Source organism: Eurosta solidaginis, chromosome 4, assembly GCF_040869045.1.
Source record: "Eurosta solidaginis isolate ZX-2024a chromosome 4, ASM4086904v1, whole genome shotgun sequence".
NCBI lineage: Eukaryota > Metazoa > Arthropoda > Insecta > Diptera > Tephritidae > Eurosta > Eurosta solidaginis.
This window is the reverse complement of record NC_090322.1, coordinates 187,221,943-187,248,190: the sequence shown is the minus strand read 5'-3', so window position 1 is coordinate 187,248,190 and position 26,248 is coordinate 187,221,943. Positions and strand designations below refer to the sequence as shown.

Here is a 26,248-nt window from a genome sequence, read left to right as displayed (position 1 = left end):
TCCAACTGGACGATGATGTTTAGCTGAGCTGCGAAGAGCTAGAGTATTTTTGCTGGCGTGGGCAAGTTATGGGAAGATCTCCACTGGGTTCGGAGAAGCAGGTGGGGGAAGACTTTGATCTCTCTTGGTGCCCCATGTTGGCGTCAGTTATCGCGGAACAGGGTTAGCTGGAGTGCCTTGTTACGCAACGCCCAGCATCTCCTAAATGGTTAAGCGCCAATAAAAAATGTATCTTCCAACCGCGAGGAAAAGGACCAAAACCAGCCAAAGAATACCTCCAAGATCATTTTTTCCGCAGTAGCGAGGACACTTGAGACTGCTGATCTCTTATAAAGTGAAGTTTCCGCATATTTAAGGGTTAAAGACCTATCAACCAAGTGAAGAAGGATGAATGAAAAATAAATAAGGGTGGTCTCCAACATTCGCTTCTTAATTATAAGAGGTTAAGAAGTAAGGCCTTTTTTTTTTGTCCTTCTGAAAAAATAGGACGTGTTGAGGCATCCATTATATTGGTAACTAATTTTTATGCCATATATGTACATAAAAACCGATTTCAAAACTTTTCGAAATATGGTTTCACTTATTTCATAAGCATTTTATTTTTTTGGCATTAAAAAAAGTGAAATATGTCATACTAACAATTTTGTTTGTGTTTTCTTTGGTTTGGCATATCCACAAAGTTTAAGGGAGTGATTTTAAAATTTTTTTAAAAATCAAAAAAACATTATGGCCGCCAAGAAGAGTAAATGATTTTACCTGGTAATATTTATATCATGGTTACGTTGTTGTTGCTTTTAAAAAAATTTATATTTTTTTAATTGTATATGGAAATTTGAGAGAATTTAAGTATGTATGCAAATATGCATTTATAAAGTACATATGTATACGTATTAAAATTATATGCATTAATTTTTCGGCTGATTCCAATTACTACATGCATTGCACGTGCTTCGATCACTTCCAACAACAAAAACTGATAAGGTTGCTGATGGGGTTGTGAGTTTCGTGTGTGATTCGTAGAACTACAACAATGGTGTTTGCCCAAAAACGTTAGCTCTGTGGTTTATACGATGATGCGGTGATACCAGATAGTTTCGTTAAATTACACACAAAAATCGGAAAAACTGCCTTTCATATACCGCATCCTCAATAATTTAGTTTCTGTTTCCCTGTTACGGCGTTTCCACAGTCACTACAGCTGCGTAACGAAACTTTTTAGTTATTGTGGTTCACATTGATAATTCCTTAACTCATTAGTCATCATGCAGTGAGTTTTCTAGCTGCTCCGTATCAAGCTCAATTCTCACGGGAATGCTCTGGATCACTGGAAGACTTGAGAAGCAGAGGTCGTAATATTTTTGTACACATGAGTTGTGATAGGCAGATGTCGCCGCTGTGTTTAATTTAACTCATACAGCTAAAGGTCAAGCAGCGACATCTATTTTTGAAAAAGTAGGCGTTGCTAAACTAAAGACACGAAATTAACTAACAAATTGAACCAGACTTCTATCTGGATTTATCTGGCTCAAATCGTTGTTTTTGCCTTAACATGCAAAACTATTTATATGGCACAGGATCTTTGCGACGGGATGATGGCTATTGTGTGGTATCGTAAGACGAGAAATTTAGAAAGTCCCTAGCAGTTTTCGTATAATCAACTATATTTCATATAAGTAATAGTTTTATCCTTGAAAAAAAAAAAAATAACATAATTGTCTAAAAAGAACAAATCACGAAAAATATGGAAAGCGTCGGCGGAGACATTATAATGAATTATCCCTCGAAAGGCCACTGAAGGCGTAAATAGAAATATTGTCACGATAGCTCTTCTGAATACATTTATAACTGTTCCAGAAAATTCCGCGGAATTGAAGGATAGTATAAACATGAAAACTATAATATTGCTGGTCCGCCGTCACTCGAGGTAAAATAATTAGATGTTCCGTGGCTAGAATTAAACCAGCTTCTTACCACGAAAATCCTTCCCTCCCACTAAGCTCGTTTATTCCTAATTAACGGTTTATCCGGAACGAAAAAGAGCTTTTCGAAGATTCAGAACAAATAAGTAGATAATTCCTGGGTAGCAAGACAGCTCATGAGGTTACTCTGTCAAGGCCGTTATCTAAAGTTCTAAAACAATGAGCCAATTTTGATTTAATTTTATGTTTTTACAGGTTCGAAATCGCCCTAACTCAAAATATTTTCCGCATTTCAGTATTTGTCTCAAAAGCGCCTATATCAAAATTAGGTTGAAGATTTTTTGAAACAAAAAAAAAAAAAACAATTGAGATGGTGTATTCGGGGTTATTCAAACAAATTCTGAAAGAATGGTGCAAGCAATATAACTTTTTAAAATTTCTCAAAATATTTAGTAAAAAGTGAATAATTTCCCCAAAACCTATTGGCATTTAAAACATTTGTATCACTACTATAATACTACTAAAGGTAGTTTTCTACTACAATTTTCGCAGAGGGGGATTGAATTGTTAATGTGCATACATCTTATAACTTTAAACGAGCAATTCTTGTTTGTTTGTATAGCCGAACGATCTCGGGAACGGCTCAACCGATTTAAATGAAATTTGGCACAGAGATAATGTATCACCTTCTAAGACTTTCTACCTAGGTGTTGCCACTCAGAAAAAAATGCATGAGATATGCCGATATCGGTATTAAACGAAAGGTATTTCACTCCGCATTACAATAGGGACATTTTTGAGTAGGGTTGCCATTTAGGGTTGCACCTATTCGAAATTAAAAAAAAATTGCATGAGATATGCCGATATGGGTATCAAACGAAAGGTATTTCACTCCGCATTACAATAGGGACATTTTTGTGTGGGGTTGCCACCTATTCGAAATTAAAAAAAAATTGCATGAGATATGCCGATATGGGTATCAAATGAAAGGTATTTCACTCCGCATTACAATAGGAACATTTTTGAGTAGGGTTGCCATTTAGGGTTGCCACCTACTGGAAATTAAAAAAAAATTGCATGAGATATGCCGATATGGGTTTCAAACGAAAGGTATTTCACTCCGCATTACAATAGGGACATTTTTGTGTGGGGTTGACATTTAGGGTTGCCACCTATTCGAAATTAAAAAAAAATTGCATGAGATATGCCGATATGGGTATCAAATGAAAGGTATTTCACTCCGCATTACAATAGGGACATTTTTGAGTAGGGTTGTCATTTAGGGTTGCCACCTACTGGAAATAAAAAAAAAATGCGTGAGATATGCCAATATGGGTATTAAACGAAAGGTATTTCACTCCGCATTACAATAGGGACATTTTTGTGTGGGGTTGCCATTTAGAATTGCCACCTATTCGGGATAAAAAAAAAAAATTGCATGATATGCCGATTTGGGTATCAAACGAAAGGTATTTCACTCCGCATTACAATAGGGACATTATTGAGTAGGGTTTGCCATTTAGGGTTGCCACCTATTCGAAATTAAAAAAAAATGCATGAGATATGCCGATATGGGTATCAAACGAAAGGTATTTCACTCCGCATTACAATAGGGACATTTTTGAGTAGGGTTGCCTTTTAGGGTTGGGGTAGTTAGACGAAATAGTACTCTACTAACTCATATTCTATTAAAGCTTTAAAGGAGAACATTAAAGTTAAAAATCTTCGTACAAAAATCTTACACAATGTAATAAAATTGTGAGACTTTCATAGTGTATAACTAAAAATGTTTGAAATTAATAATTCGGCGCATGAAGATACTCGACCTAAAAAACTTAGTTCTCGATTTCACTAATTTTCATAACAATCCCTTATACTATAGGCTGGAAATACCCATTTCAAATTTTTCATTCCAGTTCATTTTGCGGTTAGTGTTTGATATGTTTTTGAAATCTATTTTTAAGGAAATCAAATATTGGTAAGTAAAAATATACATATATTATATGTATATGTACATATAAAAAAGTAGAGTTTGATTAATGACGACATGTAGAACAAAGTAAATTATGCGGCATACTCGAAGATTGCCGAGCAAAGCTCGGTCGCCCAGGGACTATAATTATAAGTTAATAATATTAAGAAGAAAAAATATATTTAAAAACATATTCGAACAACTTAATTTAGAGTCTTTTTCTTTTTTATTTCTTTTCATCTAATTCAACTTTAACGAATAGGCTACCAGCATCAAGCCACTGGGATACATCGTAGATTATGGGAGCAGTAGCATCAGGAGTTTCCTCAGACGTTTATTATTTTTTCCTCGTCGACAGCCTGGATGTCTACCCACTCCGCGCTTTGCTCCACGATACATAAGATCTCTTTTGGTATCCTGTAGAGGACCTGCAGAAGTCGCAGCGAGACACGTCGTCCATCCACTGCATTACCGTGCACGTTTTTCTGATGATTTTTCATGGAAATTTTTCACACGAAATAAATTCCACAAATTGGACACGTCCTTCCAACACTTAAACTAATTGAGTACATAACCTGTCAGCTTTAAAAGTCAGTTAATATCACAACATGCGTCACTATTGTTAGAATCGCAGAACGCAGCGCGCGATAACTTAAATATTATTCGAAAATTTGAGAGATTATTGACTACGTGACAATCTCAATCCCCCCTGTAACCAGGTGTAATACCTAAAGAAACCCCCTCCCCTTAATGGGGTCACCTAGTTTGGGAACGTTCCCTTACTGTATGTGGTAAAAATCGTTCCGAGTTAAAATCAAATACCTAGCGCGGTCCTCACATTTTTTGTGGTGAATTCTTCCATATCGTCCACATGACGTTTTATAAGGCATTGCACATTCATTCTTCAGCCCATTGATAAGTTCATGGCTTAGTGTTTTAAGACTAAAATCTAATTTGGTTGTTTAAGTATGTGGTTGTTGTTGCAGCGATAGGGACACTCCCCGAAGGCCTTGGGGAATGTTATTTTAAGCCCCCTACCCTCTGGAGGGTGTTATTTAGGTATGTTTATGTACCTTTATATTTGATAAATTTTTTTTACAAAAATTTGCTTTTTATCACTCATTGCATTTCCTTTTTTTGCACTTTCCATGTATGTATGTATATTTTTTCTTGCATCATTTACATATACATACATAGGTATTAGGTAAAATTTGTTTGATTTTGTTCTTATTGCGATTTTCCAATACGAATCGAAGAAGTAGTTAATTTATTGATTTTCAGTTGAATAATTAGCACAAGGTCAGGGTTTGGAGCAAGAAGAAAATTACAAAAGAAAAAAAAACAATTCTGATAAGCTAAGCAAGTAAAACCAAGTAAAACAAAAATAATAGAATAAAACTCAAAATCGAGAAAACGAAATTATTATCACACCTTACGTCACATAAAAGCGCACGATACACTAAAAAAAGAAGACATGCGAGCCGTAGCAACGAACACACCCACAGTGACTGCATTAGAACGTAGAAAACAATCAGCAACAACGTTGTGATTTTATTTTTCCATATCGAAATGTATAGATAATATATTTTTGTTTTATCTCGTTTTCATCATAGACATGTATGTACCTAAATGTATTTACGCGGCAATGCTCTCTATGACGAAATGACGTACATATCTGCACATTATTTTAAATTTGTTGTCTTCTATACAATTAAAATAAACAGTTGTCAAATGAAAAATTAATAATTTTTGCAAATTCTTTTCAAAGTAGTTTATAAAAAAGCGTAAAATTATCGACTATTCAAAGTGCAAATCTATCCATGTACTAATGTATAGTACAATTAAACGACGAGTTGTACGCATGGTGCTCTCAAACATTTCAGCGGAGCGCCGTTGCAACCCAATAAACCAAACGAAAAAATTACTTCACTTTCACATGCAGTTTTACTAAAGGATGCTGAACAAGCGAAATGTGTTTCAATGGAACGTGATTAACGTTAAACTCAACGTTACTATGGAGCCTTGGTTTTACGAGTATTTCGATCATATTTGAGAACGTTATAAAGTATTTGCTCATATTGGGTTAAAATTGGCTATATTTACCTAGTTAAATGTAAAAACAACATGTTTCAATCAAAGCAGTCCAGTCGGCACTTTTCACGTTTAACTATGATAATAACTTGAAATATAACAAACGTCAAACTATTACAAAAATATTTTGAAAAACAAACTGTATATAAATAAAGCAGTTTTTTTTGCTAAAAACGCGGAAAAATATACAGGCCTGTTTTGAATTCCGACTCGTTTTGAAAAGTAAAACGAGGTTGATTCCGAGTCGATTTCTTTTTGGTGTTCGTAATTCCGATTGAAGGAAATAGATTCGAATTCGATTTCGAATCGTTTTCGAGTCGATAATCAAGCGCAGCAGCTGTTTTTATTTATTTTGGTTTTAGTTAAATTAAAATTGTGCAAAAATTTTAACAAAATGCCAGCACCAATGGTTTTCGGAAATGCAGAGGCAAAAAGACGTGAAATTGTGCATAAAAATCGCAAAAATCGATCGATCGAAATTGAGAACACGATGGTTTCCTTTCGACCAGAATCGCTTTCTTTAGCTTGGAAAATCTTCAAATTAAGATTTGTTATACTAAATAAACAAATAGTCCAGCAAAAAGTTGTTATAAATCTTCTATATAAAATGAATAATTTAATAAAACTTATTTGTGGGAAAAATAATCTAATTATCTGTGCTGAATAGGCTAATTACTTTCGATTCCGACTGCTCAGAGACAAAACTTTTCAAATCGACCAAGTCTGGTCGGAATCGATATTGAGAACACCAATCCATCTCGATTCCGAATGTATTGGTCGGAATCGAAATCCAGAACTGGCTCGATAATTTCGATCCAATCGGGTGGCTAACCTGATTGCTAATGGTAGTGTCTTGATGTAACACACAGCTTTATGAAGTTTTTAAAATGTTAATAGTTTGGCTTTAAAATTTATTTTAGAAATTGCTTGTTCTTGATTATTTTCCATACAACGCCATATGACAGTTAATCGTATTCAATGGAAATTCTCTTTTGACTTGACATTCTTCTGCACGGCGATTATATTTTTTTTCAAAAGTATATGTACACAAATAAAATTTGAAACTCTTTGATTGGAAGAAAAACCCAATGAGAGTTTTGAGAGACTTTAAATCATACTTTGTTAGACTAAAATGAAGTCGAGTGCATCCAAACAAAATTTGTATAAAAATTTGTAAATACATAAATAATTCGAAATTTTAATGAAGATTTGCAAAAACTTTTCGAATTTTCAACTTTGTCATTCAAATGTTTACATTTTAAAAGAATTAAATTCTCCGATTCCCTACTTTTACTCGTACAAGTGCAAATTTCATCCGGACAATGACTACCGTTGAATATTGAAAATTTTGTATCGACAGTGTTGCTCCTTATTCTTAGTACAGCGAATGTAAATAAAATTTACCAAATTTTTTACGAATTGATACTTTTTTCCACTCAGGGGCACATTGGATCTAGCGACTGAACAAAATTGTTTATTGGGATGTATATAATATGTATGCGAATTGGTTTTGTAAAAGTAGTAGTAAAGCATTTTGCTAAACAGGAAGCAGAATTTTTTGGCAGCAACAGCAGCACATGCCACACAACCACTTACACATCCCCAGAGGGTTAGGCGGTCAGAATATACCCCCGGTAGGTATGATAGTCGTAAGAGGCGACTAAAATACCAGATTCAAGGGGCTGTGTAGCGCAACCCTTCAGGTTGCCAGCGCAATATATAGCTTCTCCAAACCCAATTGTCAACTTCACCTATCCGCGGAGAATCCTGTTTCACTAACAGACGAGGCTCTGGCGACCCCAAGATCCCCAAGGAACTTGGGGGTGGGGAGGGAGGGATGGCCTGAAGGTTTAATGTGGCCATATAAATCGCTCCCGAGTTGGTCGGGCTAGCACTTTAATGGTGCTGTTACCGGAGCGTGCCGGATCTGTATCCGGCAAAGGACCATCACATCGATAACACTCCCCAAAGCCTTCGGGGAGTAACCTTATCATTTCGATTCCCATGCTCAATAGGCATTAAATATCTTAATAATATTTTATATTTGTTACAGGGACAGGAAATGCGGTTTTTTATTTTTTGGAAAATTCAATGTAGAAAGTCAGATGGAAGTATAATAAACAAATATAAGTCGCGATGTACCTCCGAGCATATTTAGACCGAGCTTCTCTTCCAATTTGCGTCGTGCTCATTTTTAATTTTCCTACAAATTGACGGCACTGGATCAACATATTTTAAGCTGACCTCGAACGGGGTCTGCAAACAGAAGAATTTTCGCGGAGACCGTGTGTGAGGCAGAGCACACGCTACCACCACACCACGGAAGTAAGGTTTTTTGTAATGTTTGTTCTTGACTTAACGGAGATTCGGTGAAATTGATCGAATTATGGTTAATTCGACCGAGTTCTGCGTCAAGCGAACAAATTAGTTTAGTCATTTCAACAGAAGAGAAATTGTCGCTCTTACGTTAACAAAATTCTGTAAAATAGACAAATTCCTAATCAATCTAACTGATTTTTTTGTTAACATAACTGATCTCACTGGTCATTTCAACAGCGATCAACAGTCAATACATGAGAAAATTTCAAAGAGAATTTTACGCTCACTGAGCTCTACTTTGTACTTATATATGCTGTGTATTATATGTATGCACATATTTACGTATGTGTATGGCGGCCGCCGTGGTGTGATGGTGGCGTGCTCCGCCTACCACACCGAAGACCCTGGTGTCACACCCCGGGCAAAGTAACATACAAATTTTAGAAATAAGGTTTTTCAATTAGAAGAAAATTTTCCTAAGCCGGGTCGCCCCTCGGCACTGTTCGGCAAGCACTCCGTGTATTTCTGCCATGAAAAGATCTCAGTGAAAACTCATCTGCCTTGCACATGCCGCAACATAGGTACTTTCGTACAAAGCTGTCGCAACAACTTTTTTGTTCATTTGACTACTAAAACGGTCAATTACGAATCAAACGATTTGTGCGCGTTTGATTCAACATCTTGTTGCGATGGATAAAAATTGACAGAAATTTCGGTTGAATTGACCCGTATTTCGGTTGATTTTACCAGTCTTTTTCTTTCAGTGCAGAAACCGAAAATAATGTTTTTTTTTTTTCGAAGACATGCAAATTATTATCATAATTGTTATTAGGCCTCGATGCACTGCTAACTTTATTAAAATCTATCGTGCTTGACCTCTTAGCCTATTACTGTATGTGGGAGCTTTTAATGTATTTAGGTAACTCTTCAAGAGTTTTCCTCCATAACACGAAGGGATCACGCCACCTAGATGAGAGAGTAACCTCGCCAGAGCGACGGATTTTTGTATCGGATAGATCGTCGTTGACTACAGTTTCCCGTATAGTACCCATTCAGAGTTCGTAGGTCCTCCCTGCTAAGATTAATGAGTTTGGCTGTTACTCTCATTGTTGCCTTCCCTTTGCCCTTGGCATTCAAACCCCTGTTGTCTCAATTGCTTTGTTTTCCAGTTACTTCTGGTTTCCCTAGTGTGTGCCTTTGTGAGTCAACAGACTCTGGACCATCGAATGTTACTAAAGAATACTGCTTGGCTGTGAAGTCTGCCTGGTAATTAACAAAAAATTCCAAATATAATATAAAAGAAATTGAATTTGAATTTGAGCTGATAGTGGAAAGCCACTACTAAAAATGCTGCTGCCCTATTTCAAATTGATATAGAACAAAAATGTTTATTGGGTAATATATGGAGAGGGAGGAAATGCATCGTCACGACGCGTCGGTTCCAATCGCCGCTCTTCGCATGCACTTTTCGTAGCACTGACTAACATAAAAGCATTATATTCATATTAAATGGGTAAATCCATGCACGAATACATACGAACGATTTTGTTATCATCTGTTAAGTGCATTCATTTGATAATGATATACTGTGACTAGTAAAGCCATATGCATAGGGTTGAATAACGGCCGAGTCACAATTAAGTTTTTTATATATGTAGATGCGTTTAACGCAATCGTATGCATGACATCGGCACAATCATGCAAGTTGCAGCGTTTGTAAATATAAAGGAAGTTCAGACTTAGCGAAGGAAACTGTATGGTTCGGACTCATTGACAAAGCCGAAATATGGGATTGTTCTTACTGACTTTAATGCGCTCATCTTAAAAAAAGTTAAGTAAAGTAGAGTAGCAGTTGGCCCGGTAAAAGAAGTTCGATTGGATACATCCTCCGGAGATGAGTCGAGACCAAATTACTTCCATATAGCTTTGACAAAAAGCTGTATTGTCAAGTATGAAAAAACTGGATGCTTCAATTGCGGCATACTCATCGCAGCCGCAGCAGGAAGGATTATGAACTGAAATTGTGATCATGACGGGAGAGATAATGATCTTAACCCTAATGGGAAATCAGTCACAGGTAAGGCAAAGAAAGTAGTAAAATTGGGGTTTTTACTACTTTTTTTTGAATGTTTTTTGTGGTAGGTTGGCGTTTGCTTTTGAAAATATGCAAGCCCCTTTCTCTATTCCAGCTATAGAGGCGCTGTCCCATCGCAAGTAGTATTACAGCAAGCGGGTCCTCAATATTTTAGCGAGATTTTGTGCATGACCAAGGTAAAGCTCGATTGAATGGTTTGCATTTCATCAGTCACAGGGTCAAACAAGTTTCTCAAACAAAAACGAGACAAAAATTTGGTTAATCTTCAAAAGCAAAAGTAGGTACTACGGAACAGCTTATGAGAAAGAACAACTGCAGCGCTTTGCGGAGAGTATACTTCATGCGCTCCTTGTTGGCAAGGTGTTCAGCAAATGATCAGTTCCTTCGGAAGCGAAAAGGCAATATTTGAAAACTAGGCATGTGTTTGATGCAAACTCCTTCCATAAGCTATTTCTTTGGACAAGTCCATTCATTTTGCCTCATGTCATGCAAAAATGGAATTAACGAAATAATCGAGATGGTAAGATCTTCTAGCCACTGAAGCAAAGTTTTGTAAACGCCTTTTGCACATAAATTTTTTCACTGGCTTAGCATTGAGATGTACTAACATGCATGTAAATATCCTACACTACGCTAACGAATTATGAAATGATTACATCGACTGCTGAGTGAAATCTCATGCTCTCTAGGGTGCCCTTTCGAAAACGCCCTATCTAAGAAAATGTTTGAAGAACACCCTAACTTATAATGTAACAAATTATGAGATAGGTTCGTTTTTCAACCGACTTTTAAAATTAAGAAAACGGCAGCCGGGATAGGGTCGACATTCAAGTTAAAAATACCATAGCTCGTATCCTATTAACAAAACATTAAATGCAATTTTACATAAACTTTAACACAAATTTAATATTTTCCCAAATCAAGATGTAGAAAAAAGAATCGGATGTGGAGTTATATTAAATTCGAATTTGTCTCAATGGGGTTTGAAGGAAAACTGCCCAACAGCCATACAACTTAAATATCTTTGACAACTTGTTGATTGCTGATATCAGTATTGTTGTTATCAATCACACGTAGTATGTTTAATATCTAAACATACATACATACATATTCTAAAATGGAATGGAACTGAAATGAAAAAGTCATAACAAAAAATGTTGTATTTGCATAAAACGATGTACATATGTAGGTTCCTGTAGTTCGATTAAATGCAACGTTCACGGTTGCCACTTTCGGACCATTTGGACCAAAAATGGTCCCTTCCAACCCCATTAGGTGTCCACTGGTCCCTTTTTTCAATTTTTTAGGCAGTAGCCACGATTTTGGTACTTTTCTTCCTTTTTCACTGAGGTTAAAATTCACAACTCTGCCCACAACATTTGGCACACTTTCATTAACCCACATATAATTTTCAATTTACTTATGTATATGGAAATCTTACCACAAAAATTGCTCAGTCAATAAAAATGACATTTCATAGGAGATATTTTAGGCGAGGCATTAATAAGAAAAGTGATGGATCTAAGGGCAAACACATTACACGGACTTATCAGAAAAAATTCTTGTTTTAGTATCCAAGAGAAAGAAAATTTTTCCAAATGCACGTGTGCCTCTAAAAAATTTGGCAGGGCTTTCCGCTGATGGAACCATTACGATGGCCGTCGAGTTAAAATTTGAATTGAAAACTAAGTCAAATAATGAAACTAATTGGTTTTATGTTTGGTAACACTTTCAAAATTTTTTACAAAGAAATCCTATGTAAAAATTGCAGGAGTATTGTGGTGTTCCAGGAGTATTGTGATGTTAAGGCACGCCGAATACTCGAAAAATAGGTAGCTTGGCATAAGAAATATTTTAACTGTAAGTAAGGCAGGAATGCTTCTTGAAAGCGGTAACTTTATAAATGAATAACGAATCGCGATTGAACAAATTTACTTTATATTCAGATTTTGAAGCAAATGTAAAAAATATTTGATTTCGAAAGAAGTGTTTTGCGTTTTATTCTCGTAAACTTCAATAACAACGCTGTTAACTAATTTCTAGTACCTACTTAAACGTAATCAGATTCCATTATTGTACAGTTGAAACTTTTAAGACGTTTGATTTTTAATCTGAAGCCTGGGGCTAGATTCAATAAATGAGTTTTTCAAAAAGACATTATATATTTTATATCTTTCCAATTAACAACATAATGCTGGAACTAAGAGCTTTGTCAGCAAAACTACATTCAAAACGTATAGTTAGTGAAGGCATAGACTTATCTTAGAAATTTGAAAATATAATACCCAAAAGTAGTGTTTTTGTTTCTGCAGTTTCAATTGTCTCCTATTCGCTGAGTTTATTAAAATTTTGTATAGGAAACCATGGACACATCCTAAAACTTTATATTTAACAACGACTACGACACTTTGTGTAATTTTAGACTTGAAAACTTTATCCCCAGCGGGTTAGGGCATCAGAATATACCCGCGGTAGGTATGCCTGTCGTAAGAGGCGACTAAAATACCAGATTCAAGGGGCTGTGTAGCGCAACCCTTCAGGTTGCCAGCGCAATATATAGCTTCTCCAAACCCAATTGTCAACCTCACCTATCCGCGGCGAATCCTGTTTCACTAACAGATGAGGCTCTGGCTACCCCGAGCTCCTCATGGAACTTGGGGGTGGGGAGGGAGGGAATGGCCTGAAGGTTTAATGTGGCCACATGAATCGTTCCCGAGATGGTCGGGCTAGCACCTTAATTCTGTGGTACCGGAGCGTACCGTATCTGTATCCGGCAAAGGATCATCACATCGATAACACTCCCCAAAGCCTTCGGGGAGCAACCTTATCGCTACAACAACAACAACAACTACGACACTTTTGTGAATTGCTTGTATCACAATCAAATAAAAAAAAAATTTGGTCCTTTTTTCTGAGATTTGGTCCTTTTTTTCGATGAATTTTGGTCCCAAATGAAAGCATGGTGTGGCAACCGTGGCAACGTTATAGGTATCAAGAAAAAAAATATATTAGTTATGCCATTTTGCATTTTAGTGTCGATGTTTGTTACGTTCTACTGCATTTTATGTAACGATATGCATACTTATAGCTTGTAGCTATGTATGTTTATTACTTATTTGCAGTAAAGACTTTTGTATGGCGCCTAATTATCACCATAGTGCAGAAGCTTGTAGTTTAGAAATTTAGTAAAAACCAAGTAAAGGCTTGCGAAGCGAAAAATATATACTATATCAGCCCGATTCTAAATGAAAATTCCGTGCGAGTTTTTTCCCTTCTCCCATTCCTCGTATTCTAAATAAAAATTCCTTGTGAGTTTTTTCACTTCTCCCTTTCCTCCTATTCTGAACAATGTTCGAAAAAGCGGAAACCGGTTATGGGAGAAAAGTAGGTATTATGAATGTGAGGGAGAGGGAGATTTCTCTACCATTTCATAGGAATTTTTTCACTAGTTAAATTAAAGGGAATGCATCAAAATAGTTAAAGGAAATTGGTTCTTTTAAGAAAAAACACTTATTTGTACAAATTTGTGCTAAGATATGTATTTACATTCTACCACAATATTCTCACTGTTAATGCAACAACAACAACCACAATATTCATTATTTTAAATCCAAAAGTATGTCATAAGCAACGGAAGAGCTCTTCGTATATTTGATGCAGCCATCCAGAAATTGCGCAAGATTTTTTTAAGGAGGCTTAAATAGATTTTGGCATATGGCGAAAGGCGAACTCAACTCGACTTGGCTGCCAGAAAATTGCTTTGCAGAATGAAGAAATGAACTCCGTCGGATTTGTGTTATCCCGCCGTCTTCTTCTTCTTATGCTTCTCTGTTGATGTTGCTGTGGTACCAATTCATTACTTATTCCAGTGAATACCACATGAAATACAATAATGTGCATTGTTTATACCTTATTTCTTAATTTCAAACAAATTCGCAACAAAAATTAAACTTTTCATTTTTTTTAAACAAAATAAGAAATGCGCAACGAAATTTCAAGTGACAAAACAGCTGACTTCGAAAATTCGAAATTCCTATTTCCCAGTTATTTTTCTCCCTAGGAGAAAAGAATTGGAGGAATTTTTCCGCGGGAATAAAAATTCCGCGAGAATATTTACAATTGGTCTGTATATGTATTTGGAGATGTAGTACATACTCGGTAAAGCGAAAGAGGTCGTCAGTTACGAATATTATTCTCCTCTTTCGTTTAGTAATCGCTGAAGAAATAGATTAGCAACATTGAATGAGGCTATTGTTTATTTGCTAATTTCAAATGATATATTTCTTCAAACAAATGCTTTTGCGCATGATTTAATTGATTAATGTTAGAAACATCAGCATATTTACGAAATATATTTTGAGTATTAACAAACATCCGTGCATACATCCTGCCCGACTGCTCGTTAATCAACGACTATACCACTACTACTACGACAATTTTACTCTAACCAACACAGCCATAGTTTTAATTTTGGTGACCACTGATCTAAAGAAAAATTTATTCGAATGGTGTAAGCAATTTATAGTTCGAATCAAACATTTGGTATGCCAAAATACTCCGAAAAAAGAAAAGGACAAATGCATTTGTGATGGCATTTTTAAGCCATCAATTAGTAAAATTGCATTTACCAATAAAACCTAAAAAGACTTAACATTCGTGTTTTTATTTTTATTTTTATACAGAAACTGCGCCATGTGTGAAATAAAACGGTCAACTTGTGAAAGCTTCGTGCCTCAGTTAAATCCATGGAAAAAGTTTAAACAAAGGTCAGCTGCTAGGCTAGTTGTCGTGAATTCACAATAGATGTTTGCTTTGTTCTACAAAGTATTCACAATTATTGATTTAACAGCGATTTGGTCACCTTGTGTTGGTGAAATGGAAAATGTCAAATGAAGCTAACTGGTAGAGTGCTATCCCCACGGTAAAATTTAACTTAACTGAAGATGGTGAAAACAGCCTTAATAGTTGAGTTTTCACTGGATTTTGGAAAGTAACGCACCTCTAGTTAACTACAAAAAGTCAGCTATCAACTGGTTGTAAAGTCGAAAACTTTGCATGACAAATGGCAGCAACACTGAAAGTTTTTCTTTTTTAAATTTTTCTGTACGATAACGATGTGGATTTCTGCATAATCTGATTTCACGAATTTGCTATATCGAAATTGGAATTGGAACCGAATCAGAAAATTTGGGCATAAACATTTCTCTTATATCAATAATAGTGAAAGATTGGTGTTTTCAGATATTATAGCCAATGCAAAAGGTTTCATTCACTAACGTTTTTTGTTGAAATTTTCGACCACATTTTCCTTGTAATCGTGAAAATTTGACTTACTTAATTTTAAAATTTGTGGCATCAAACATTTTTTTTCATCAAGTGAACCCCGAATAGAGATATACGCCGCCGATAAACGCCGCCGCCGATTTTGGTCGTTTTTCGCACGTCGCCGCCGAATGTCAAAAATATCGGCGCGGCGGCGCGGCGTCGGCGCGTTACACTATTTTTTACTCGTTTAGGACGTTTAGGCCATTTATTGTTCATGTCGAAAATTGGTCGGATATGGTCGAAAGTGGTATCAACGGATGCGCATCACTGCCAGTTATAAGAAACTAATTGCGAAATTTAACCCTTTATAACTATTCAAAAGTTATTTAAAATAACAGGCGCTTTCGATGTCAGCTTAACACGGACTTTGCATCACCCAATTCACCAAGTTATTAAAACAGAACACTAAAAGATAAGTTATATAATAAATTTATATGCTCACTTTGCATTTTTGAAAAAATTAATAATGAACAATTAATTCAAATAAAATGACCCAAGGCGATCATGTTTTGTAAATTGTCCTCAAGAATAAGCGAAATCAGTGATGCACAATCCTTTGGTAGGTTCTAGGGGCATAAACACTCTTTTGAAATTATTCTTACCTCATACTTAAGTTGAAGATATATGTACTTATGAGAAGGGTTTGAAAAATCACTAAGTCTTGCATTCAAACATCTCTTGTTTATTTGCGAAACTATACAATAGCGTCTGAAATGTTAATTTTGATTTTCACACTTCATCCTTCAACACCCAGGCCACCCGGGTGGACATTTCCAGTTGGCGGCCCTATCCAAAACTAGTCCCTTGGAGTGAATCACATTGATTATAGCCTATCAACCAAGTTTAAATATCACCTATACGTTACGGCTCCTTTTACAAATGTGAATACGTAGGCACATATATCTACCAGGTGAGGCTTTGTCCTTCGCAAGAACACTCAAAGTGGTGAAGCAAAAGCTTTCCCAAGACAGTGGAACTAATGACCGTGTGTGATACTACCCTAACGTAGTGGATGGTCGAAATTGTCTGAAAACTGAAGCCACGCGGTCATCCATAATGAGCTCCTATATCGTAAGGTCGGAAAACAGTAGTTAACAACTTTCAACTTAAAATCCGTCGACTTTCATTCTAAATTTAATTTAACGAAGACTATTGAAATCGATGTTGTGAACACAAACGTCTGCAATCTTTGGTCTACATTTTAAAAATTTTATCCATGGTCCTTGTAAAATTTTAATTATGTAGATGCGCCGAGGATTATACGATTTTCACTTATGTCACAATGACATCCACTTAGACTGCTTATGACTTCGAGGGCGGCATCCTTGGCCGAAAAGTCACTCCCTAACGTTTCAAGGTGTTTCTCTGGCGTAGCTCGGCAGCATAGTGCAACAAAAGCATCCGTTGGAAAGTCTTCGGAGCTACACCTAGAGCTTCTAGGAAAGTGACGTCGACGAAGGTATGAGTTCGAAGTCGCAGTCCTATAGCTTCTGTACTGGCATATGGTGTGAGGCTCAGGATACGTGGTAGCGACTGGTGGTAGGGATTCCTACTGTTCGCACATCGAGAATTGAAGCTCTTAAAAACAGCCGAAAAAACTGGAGGCGCCCTGTGCCACGAGAGTCATGAGTATTAATAGACAATTAATAGCAACCCTAAGTCGCCTTTGTGCGTGACCGCTAAGGAGCGACAAATGATTTAAAGAAATTGTGTTCGCGACGATTATTAGGAGTTAACCCTAGGTGAAACTACGCTTTGCACGAGATATGCCAGGTATAGCAGTACCAATTCCAAAGAGCGGGGTTAGGTTCGAAGCCTCTCTGGAGCAAGCGAACGAGGGACAATCCCTTCGCAAGGAGCTACTCCTGAAAATGTTTGAATGGTCTGTGAGATTTTGATGCAAAACCCCCGGATATTTCCGAAATGGCCAACACGTTGATTTGCTTAAATACATATAAACAAAACCTTTCCTAAATATTATTTTTTTAAATAGAAAAATCAAGCTTTTAAAGTAAGAACACCGGCATACGCCGGCGAGCCGCCTACGCCGGTATATAATAGAACCTACGCCGCCGCCGCCGATAAAGTGATCTAACCCCGAAAGCTAATTTCGAAAGTTTCGAAAGTCCAAATTAAACGTTTCAAAATCCGAATCGAAGCTGCGTAAAATCCATTATTTTTACTTCTTTACTCTTTTAGCGTTTTCATATCTGGTGACTACAACTTTATGCCGATATTCACATGACTTAGAATTTTTTTGTGAACTAGTGAAGTCGGAGAATGTTACACTGTGCGCTAAATTCCTTATTATTTATAATTGCTCACCTAATTTTTTGTCTATATGCAGTGGCGAACATAAAAATAGCAGCGGATGGAAGGAAGTGGCATTATTTTTTTGCAAATTTTCGTCAATTAATTCGTTTTTTTTAGTTTCGATATTTTAAGAAAATACTTCCTGAATTTTTTTAACTGTAACTATGCAAGCCTATTCGCTACACGTTTTCGAAAAAAATGCGAAAATTCTAGAAAATTTTACGAAAACTTTGAACTTTTTGTTTGGAGTCCTCTGAATTTTTTTGAGTAGTCAGCTTTGTAGTCCAATCACTCCAATTAAGTACAATTTAGAGGTCTCTAAAAATTCGGATTGATATTTGAAAATTTTTTCCGAAGTGTTTTAAATTTTCCTCCATTAAAAATTTTTTTTTCGAAAATTTCAAAAATCAATGCTGATTTAGAGAGACCTAGAACTTGTACTTTGTTATACTAAAATTGGTTGGGCTATAAAATTGCATACTCAAACAAATTCAGAAAACTTCGAAATTTTGGAATTTTTTCGAAAACTTTTTTGAGATTGGGTTTGCATAGGAAGTTTTTTCTTTATAAATAAATAAATGAGCTTCTCCTCCAATTTGCGTCGTGCTCCTTTTAGTTTTTCCTACAAATTGGCGGAAATCGTTTCTAAAATTTTGATATTGTTTTGCCCGGGGCGTGAACACAGGTTCTTCGGTGTGGCATGCGGAGCACGCTACCATCACACCACGGCGAATGGCGAAAATAAAATAAAGATGAATTTAATTAACGAAATTTGAAAAAAAAAAATTGTTGCTATTCTCCTGTTCGCTGCTGTACAAAGGAACATACATACATACATATATTTGTAGGTAAGGAAACTAGTTACAGTATACATTTTTTCACTTAATTCATAGACATAAAATCACAGCAAATATCAAATTTTAGTTACATTTTCTGTCGATAATATTGTCGCCAGCGTTGTTTTTGTGTTATCGCCGTAGCCGCCGTCAAGGTCGTTCGCGGCTTCTCGTGCGAGTTTCCATTTTCATATGTACATACATAATTAAGTACATATGTATGTATGTTTCTATAAATGTATGTATCTGAGACATATTTATAATTTCTATGCATTTTATTTGTACTTTCTTCCCCAGTAGAAATTTCGTTAGCAAATATGAAAAGTGTTGCCGCACTGTGATGTCCTATCGCCGTTCAAACAGCAGAAACTAAGGAACAAAGAACGATTCCAGGGAGAGGAAAAAAGGTTTGACAGCGAGGAGCGACAGTAGAACATTCGACGATTTTGAGTATAGAGGTGAAAAAGCATTTCAAAAAAAGGAAACTACATTCGTGTCTATGCACTGGAACGGCTCAAATTCATACCCAGGCCACAACTTCTTAAACAATTTTCCTATTTCTACAAGGCCAAACCAAAAAGGAAGTGGTCCCAAATTTCTTTTTTTTGTTTTTTTTTTTTCAAAATGAAAATGACTGTTAAAGAAGTTTCATCTTCAAAACAAAGAATTTGGCCTACAAACAAGGAAACCTTTCTTATTAACATGGAACTTATCTTCGTTCAAAAATTGGACTAATAAATTGAGGAAAAATGTCTGGAATCTTTTTTAGGCTAGGGTGGTGAAAATAGCCCTTAAAGCTTTACTTTTGAAAGATTAGGTACATTTGTAAGGTGTGTCTAGTTTCACCTTAGAGGAAAATAAGAGAGGAGCTTCACCCCAATTAGTCTCAAATCATTAATAATGAAAGCTCCGTAATTTTTTTTCGAGCAAAGGTCTGGATTTCAGCGAACCAGTAGTCTAATAAAGACCGAAACGGAGCTGGACGCAACGTAGCTCTCAATGGAATAAGAAACAATCACAGCTTTTGAGATCACCGCAGCGTAGGTTTAGATTGTATGCTTTAAAGAGTGGTACTCCAGTCATGACGAAATTTATGACTTAAATCGCATTCAAGTTTACGCAGATGATGATGATGTGCCTCTTCATAAATGCTATTCTTTTCTCAGTAAACCAATAAAAATTAATTTTAAAGATTTTGTAGTGAACGAAGAGGTCATCACTACGAAGGTCAAATGTTTCCAAGACAGCAGCACGCACCCCCAGCGGGTTGGGGGTCAGAATATACCCGCGGTAGGTATGCCTGTCGTAAGAGGCGACTAAAATACCAGATTCAAGGGGCTGTTTAGCGCAACCCTTTCAGGTTGCAAGCTCAATATACAGCTTCTCCAAACCCAATTGTCAACCTCACCTATCTGTGGCCAGATTCAAGGGGCTGTGTACCGCAACCCTTTCAGGTTGCAAGCTTAATATACAGCTTCTCCAAACCCAATTGCCAACCTCACCTATCTGTGGCGAATCCTGTTTCACTAACAGACGAGGCTCTGGCGACCCCAAGCTCCTCATGTAACTTGGAGGTGGGGAGCGAGGGATGGCCTGAAGGTTTAATACGGCCATATAACTTGTTCCCGAGATGGTCGGGCTAGCACCTTAATGGTGTTGTGTTACCGGAGTGTACCGCATCTGTATCCGGCAAAGAACCATCACATCGATAACACTCCCCAAAGCCTTCGGGGAGTAGCCTTATGGCTACAACAACAACAACAGCACAGCAGCACGCGACAAAAACTAACGACAGGGAAATTTTGTAGCTACTAGGTAAGTGGTGTTGCACTATTCATGAAGTGCAGTGTGCGTGAGAGACCTGGAGCTGATAGCTCCTGCTCGATCTATGGTGGTTTCACCTCTTGGACCGTAGGTGCAGCTAAGCTGCATTGAAGAGAAGTGCTATTTAAGACCTCTACAAATATTTTTGTTGGACTGACTGATAAACTAAGTACCATTCACCCCATGAATGGGCTGAGGTAGACAAGCCCAACGGTTTGTCGATCTTACCCCGGGTATGTGGGGCATGATATGATAACCGCACCAACACCATCCTAATCGAAGGTGTCGAGGTACCCGTGCCGACGGATGAATGGTCAGCGGGTGGATACCCTTGATTGTGGGACGAAACATGAACTCTCTCATCAAAAACACACAAAATAGTAATGAGAAAACAACTGAATCGGACAACGTGGACACAACGGACAAGACAATAACGATAAAAACGATATACAAGACAACCACGTCAACTAATACTACGGACATTATATTTTTCGATAGCAACTACAGGATTACGACTCCAAAAGACACGGAGTCAGACGAGCACACACTTCTCGCCTCCAGCCATGAGACGATGCAGGTGCTGTACGGGTTACCACCCATAGTGCACCTACAACACAACCAGTAACAACAAGCAAAGTTATAGGCGGTACTAGCCCAGGGACGATTTCCTTCCTCTACCGTTACATGCGGAAGCAGCAGGGAATAGCACCTTTACCAGATCGGTAAGAAACAATACCAAAGGGCGCAGTGTATGCTCGAAAAAATCCCAGAGGCTGCAAAGATAGCGGGTGCTACAAAATATTTATTCGAAGCCTTCAACCGAGAGCTTCGATTTTCAAATAGCAACCCGAAACTTTAGTGCCCGCACGGAGGACTCAGGGAATGCAACAAGTTGTTCAACAGCAACATCCCGGCCATAAATGACTGCCAGCTTATAAAGGATGAACCATTCAAACCTAGCAAGCCGATCATTGTTATGGGGCTGATTATAGAACACAACGCATTAAGATAACACATGGCCGACATAGACATTAGCTCGGAGGATTGTTAAGTTGATTTGATTTACGTAGTGAATCGCCTTCGAGGACGATCTAAGGCCACAATAGAGGTGGACGATTGGCGCAAGGGCGCTCAAATGGCGGACGAGGCGATACATGTGTACACAGATGGTTCCAAAGTAGTTGAAGGAGTAGGGTCTGGGGTATACTGTGCTGATCCTGAAATAACCAGATCCTACAGGCTGCCGGATTACTGTAGCGTTTTCCAAGCGGAAATTGTAGCCGTAACCAAAGCAGTAGAAACCCTGGAAGAAAATAGCCCAAGCTGCAATCGTGTTAACTTTTATATTGACAGTCAAGCAGCAATTAGGGCAATAATCTCGCATAGCACAACATCTAAATGCGTGTTAGAGTGTAAGCAGTCCCTGGAGAGAATCGGGACAGGGAGAAGCATACATCTATATTGCGTCCCAGGGCATATGGGAATAGATGGCAATGAAAAAGCGGATGAGCTAGCTAAAAAGGGCGCATTCCTTCAAGCTTGCTCCGTAGACGTCCCAATTAGACTGGGCGAAATTAAGCGAAGGTGGGAGGTGCACATGATCGACCAAGCAGGAAAAGCGTGGGTTGAAGCGCGGGGCAGTAAAGTGTCGAAGATTATGTGTAGGTCTTACAACCTTAGACTAACAAAGTTGCTTCTATCATTAAAAGCATAGGACTGTAGACTCATGCCGGATATTCTGACTGGACACTGCCTTCTGGCGTCATATGCCTTTAAATTAGGTTTGGTCAGTGATAGCAGATGTATGTTGGTAGTGTGGGCTGGAGGAGGAAACGATCGAGCACGTTCTGTGCTCGTGCCCTGCGCTTTACAGGCTAAGACTCCAGTTATTAGGAGTGATACAGCTGTCAGATCTAGAAGCAGCAAGTGGCTTAAGTCCTAGGAAGCTTCTAGTATTTGCCAAGAGGACGAAGTTATTTTATAACATATGTAGGTCCTGGTTTTTGATAGGGTTTTTCAGTTTGGTCATTAAAACAAACTTCTGGTAACACTACGGACTTATTCAGTCTATGTGAGGTCCTCATGGACCGGCCAGTTCAACCTAACCTAACCTACTTAGTGAACCTTCCTACTAATTCGTTCAAACTTTTACGTTGTTCATTGTGATAAGAAAAATTGAGAAAACGGAAAAAGCAAAATCACAATAACAGAAACACAATAATAGAAAAAAACACCAAAAACACAATTAACTCTAGATAAAATCATCGGCATTGATAAAAATTCAAAAGTCCAACTTTACTAAGCAATGTGTTTCAACATTTCTGCATAATATGCAAAATGAAAAAAATATAATAAAATTGACTTGCTTCAAATTAAAATTACACCTTCACTAAACTAATATTATTGTAATAATTAATTACCTTTTCTCAAACACACTCATTTTTTCGTTATTTAATTTTTATTGCTTTTCAAAGAGCAATGAAACAAATTTTTGGAAAATAAATTTTTTATTAGATTTTTATTTTTTTCGCAACAAAGCAACCGTTATAGACAAGCACACCAAAATAAAACAACGGACATACTAACGAAATGATTGAATGGAACAAAGAAATTTAGCTTACAACAATAAAATGAATAAGTGTATTGGGTACGAACTGGAGACTAACCCCAATTCAAGACGATTGAGTAAATTTGCCAAGACGAAGAGAGAGAGAGAGAGGGAAAAATACGTAAATTGCAAACAAAAAGAAACACAAAGCCAAATGACGAGATAATTGAGACGGCAGACAGACAGTGTGAGCGGATCGGCTCGTAAATGCAAGAAAAATAAGCTTTGAGAGTCAAGTAACACAAGTTAACAGAATTAAATAAATTAATAAAAAAAAAAATTATTTTTAAGTTAAACGGTATTATTGAAAACAATACTTACATGAAGTAATAATAATACTAAAAGCTAGAAAATAAGTGAAATTTCTAAAAATGCAAGGCGTAGCATAACCTAATTAAGGTTCAGTTGGTCTTACTTATGACTATCAATAGAAATTTGACGCGTCCAACGCTTTTATTTAATTGTCTGATGAACGCCCTAGATTGATGAGGAGTGTGATGACTAGTACCTAGGACCTAGCTAATTATTTTCTAGCTTTTAGTATTATTATTACTTCATGTAAGTATTTTTTTTTAATAAAATCGTTTAATTTAATTTTTTTTTTAATTATTTTATTTTCAAGTTTTTAGTCTTTATTTAATTGCCTATTAATTCTCATTCTATTTAGTTCATTTGGTGACTCATTATTACAAGGACTCTTTCCTGACAATTTGTTACAATCTAAGTCCTCAATACATAATGCTTCCAAAGACTTTACACGACTCGGCCATATGCTTGTCCTCCTCGAACTCCAAAATATTTTGATGTCACTTCTACCGGACTGTATGTAATATTTGTTCCAAATATGAGCCAAATCGGACATCATAGGTCGCTTTCTATTCATTTATGTATTATGTGTTCCAAATATAAACCAAATCAGACCACACATACGATTTTTTGAAATATTTCGATCCATGCGCCACCTATCGATGTTTGTTTCTTATTATTATTACATTGTCATCGGGTTCTGAACTATATTCCAAGTTTCAAGCTTGTAGCTTATTGGGATGTTACTTAAATTTCAATTACAAAATTCGTGCCAGCCAGCCAACCAGCACTTGGGGTTGGTCAAATCAAGCTAAATAAAACCGTTAAAAAATAAAATTTCTGTCCATAATTGAATGAAGAGGTCAGAGTTTAAGAACCCTGCACTTACTTTAGTAAAGCACATGTAAGTGCAGGTGTTGATAAGACATTACAATAAATTTAGGTAAATGTTTACTTAGAAGATTAAAACCTGATCACCGGTACTACATTGTAATGGACTTATGGTAGAAGATGGTATATCGACTGCTGATTGGACTATGAGCCTATCTTAGTTGCCGGTGCAAAAAGGCTCTATCTCAGGTAATTTTTGAAAAACGATAGTTTGCCAGAAGTGATGTAAATTGGAGAGATTTTCAGGCATCCCTTGTCAAATTTGATTTGGAGACAAAGCGGTTTCGGCGTTTTGCTATCTTCAGTGTCATTTTCCGTTTTGGGTCAGTATTACTTCTTACGAGCGGTGATCGAAACTCAAAATGATAAAATGGGGCAACTCTGTCAAATTATATGAAAATATTACCTAAATCATAAGTTAACATTTGAAACGCCGAATAAGACGAAATGCCGCAGCTGCTAGGCGTTTCTGTTACAACCTGAGAGGGTGCGCGCTCGAATACAGCCTCACTCAAGTTTCGTTAACAACACCAACTGAAACGGTGAAAAATTCTCATTTGACAAGACGACAACGACAAAAGCTAATTTTGCAACGAATTAGGAGAAGATAAAATTGTGATATAAGTTTGTGAATAACAAATGTGATAAAATTATCGTAAAGAAAAGTTAGCGACAGCAAACTACGTTAAAAAGTAAGTCAATTGCCCCACTGATCTGTTGTTGTCGTTGGAATTGTATTTATTGTTACATGAGCACGTATAGTTTATTATTCATTAAGAAAATGGGCAGGTAGAAGTCAGTTACTTTAGTCCTTTGACCTTTTTTGTGTTTGTTGCTTTTGTTCGTTTATTGTTATACGTACGATGAAGCGTGTTCGTTCGTTTATTAATCTACCATCGAATGTTCTGTTTATAGATTGGCTTGTTTGCGAGTACGTTCAGATGCCGGCATTTTGCTTGTACGTGAAGGACCTTCGACTGTTTTATTGATGATACCGGGACACCTCGGGAACTATTGATGGGCTTACCACAGTAAGGAACGCGCTGTGGCGGACGGTTCTTTTATTGGACCGCTTTATTGAACAACTCAAAATCTTATTTTAATAAAGAGAATGACAGAGGGAGAACGGGGTCGCAAGCCTAGAAAGACAAAAGAGTTATAAGCGATGCGTTGGACTTAAGGAGCGGAAGTAGTGCACATCCAACGGGCTCTGTGATGGAAAAGCATAGGAAACCAAACGGAGAAGTAGAGTGGAGAAGGGTACGGAGCAAAGGGAGTAAGGCTGACGACAGAGTGGATACGAGAAGCGTTGTTATAATATAAAGATAGAAAGCTATGAAAATTATTTCTTATGGAAAATTCTAAAAGATGTCAGAGTGCAGAAATCTTTGAAGCTTGTAAAACATCGTCAGGCTAAGAGTTTTCGCAGTACCGTGCAGGACTAAGATTTGTCCAACGCCTGGGAGCAGTGGTCAACCCAACAGAGCTGAAGAGTGAGCGCTTGGGGTTGGCCTCTCGACCCAGTGCCTCGAGACAGGCCAGCCGCATAGACAAGACAAGTGGGTCAAAGCTGTAGGTCAGATGGGCCCCAATAGCAAAGTAGTAACTACCTCGAAAGCCATAACCGCGAAAGGTGCAAGTCACAGAGAGGACTTTAAACGTGACGATGTGCCTACCACAGATGTGGATGATCCAAAGGGAGATAACGCTAACACTCCGGCTTTCTCGGAGGTGACAAAGGGAGGTAAC

The 26,248-nt window shown here is 37.2% G+C and overlaps 1 protein-coding gene across 8 annotated transcripts in view; it reads right to left on the bottom strand.

Moving 5' to 3' along the window:
- Nucleotides 1-26,248, bottom strand: part of LOC137250776 (uncharacterized) — a 176,226-nt gene that overhangs the window by 97,622 nt on the left and 52,356 nt on the right. The window contains exon 1 of one of the 8 annotated variants that reach the window (XM_067784210.1): nt 23,115-23,280. The exons of 5 other annotated variants lie outside the window; for them this stretch is intronic. The gene's annotated coding sequence lies outside the window, so the exon portion shown is untranslated. Of the gene's footprint in view, nt 1-5,322; nt 5,393-5,516; nt 5,542-23,114; nt 23,281-26,248 lie in introns of those variants that run through there. 2 more of the 8 variants (XM_067784216.1, XM_067784213.1) reach the window with 2 other exon arrangements.